The following is a 1,988-nucleotide window of genomic DNA, read 5'->3' on the forward strand; positions in this document are numbered from 1 at the left end:
TTTTATTTTGTTCTATGTTTTTTCTAACAACAGCAACAAGGAAGAAGGGAGATTTAGATAGTAAGACGAAACTCTTCACTGTGAGGGTGGTAAGACACTGGAACAGATCCACCCAGCAAGGTTGTGGATGCCCCCTCCCTGGAGATGTTTAATACCTGTAGTATTGGGTCACAGAATTGTTTCAACTGTTGCCTCAAACAATCTTAAATTCAGGAGCACCAAATTATAAGTTTCCAGGTTAAATTAATGAGTAATATCAAGTGGTCATCATCTCCCCTCCCACTCCCAGCAGATCCCATGTAGACACAGAAAACATAGTACCTGTGAATCTGGTCTTGCTTACTAGACCGAACAGGTGCAAGACCATCAATTTCATCAAAGAAAATAATTGCAGGTCTCATCTGGTATGCCTAGATTGAAAAACAGTAATACTGTAAAACAGAACTACTTAAAAAGAAAATACAGAAAGACATTATGGCTGGCAAGTCACTGAAACTAGATCTCTTAGACTAAAGTCAGGGATCAAACATGTTTGTTCCTTTTAGTACGTTTAACAATAATGTTGTTATGTTGTATTTGACTTGTCTTTTTTCTTTCACTTGTCTTTTCTTTCTTTCCTTTAGAGTATTATCAATCGAGGCCTTGATTGAGTTATAATAGTTATGTTATTAATATAAGTAGTAATGTTATTCCATAGGCAGTATCTTGAAATTGTTCTAACGGGGGAAATGTAGAGAGTGTTATTTACAGCTGGTTAGCTGAGAAGGGTCGTAAACACAGTGCAGCTAAAAAAGCAGCCATACCACCTGCAAGGACAGCTAGAACAACAGGATGCCCTGTGATGATGAGAAACTAGCCATAACAAATTATTGAGGATGTACACTGCTTCTTTTACCTTCAAGACGAGAGAACAGTAGTTTATAGCCAATGCATATTTTCATTCCTTCTTAAAAACACCAGTGATGACCAACATCCTGTGTTTCTTGACTAGTCACAGGGAAACCAAAAACAATACTGAATGAACTACTTGCTGAAACTGTCATCGTATGTAGGTATATATATATATACATACATGTATCTGCAGCAGCAGATTTGCTCTGCACAGTATGAAATAGTGTCTCCAGATATCAGTCTTTCATCCAAGCTGGACAACTTTTTGCTATCAAATTGGACTTTGTCACATTAGCATTAGGGTTGGATTTACTTTCTGACCTCTTTGTTCNAAGGCTCCCCCAGTCCCTGTGACCCGCTCTGCTCAGCTCTCTCAGGGCACTGTGACTTAAAATGACCATGCTGTCCACACTTGAAACACGGACCTTTCCCTTCTCCTCTTCAGTGTGAGCTGCCACCATCACTGCAGATTTGATTGCAGAGCTAACCGAAGCAGCCATCCCTTGCACCGAAGCAGCCATTCCCTGCACGGCAGTTGCCAAGCCATCATTATGCGAGGGCGTATTCTTCTGATGATCTAGCACATATTTAATAATCTCCCCTGGGCTATTCAGAGGCCCCTAATTATCTGCTGAACGTCCAGGAGCAACTTTTGCTTGAGATAATCTATCACAACCAAAGGCTGGACCTCCCTGGGGAGGTCAGACCCTTCAATGGCACGAATCAAGCGATTTGCAAAATCAGAAAACGACTCAGAGGGCTCCTGTTTGATGTCAGACCACGGGAGCACAGGCTCCGCAATCTTAGCCACCGTCCGCAGAGCCTGAAGGGCTGCATTTGTAAGCGCAGTTAACTCCCCCGCTCTAAGCCCCCTTGCTTGACCCTCTGGGGACCCCACCATATCATCTGCTAAACCTTCAAGAGCAAGAGAGTATTTCTTTCAACCCGAGCTCCATGGCCTTGACCTGCATGTGCATTAGCCGGATGATTGTTATCACGAGTTGCTTCAGCTACAACAGCCTGAAGCAGTCTATTCCATTCATCATACCACAACGTGTACTGTACGGGCTCAAGAATCACCCTCATGAGACTGACCA

This window comes from Coturnix japonica (genome assembly GCF_001577835.2).
Source record: "Coturnix japonica isolate 7356 chromosome 2 unlocalized genomic scaffold, Coturnix japonica 2.1 chr2random637, whole genome shotgun sequence".
Classification (NCBI taxonomy): domain Eukaryota; kingdom Metazoa; phylum Chordata; class Aves; order Galliformes; family Phasianidae; genus Coturnix; species Coturnix japonica.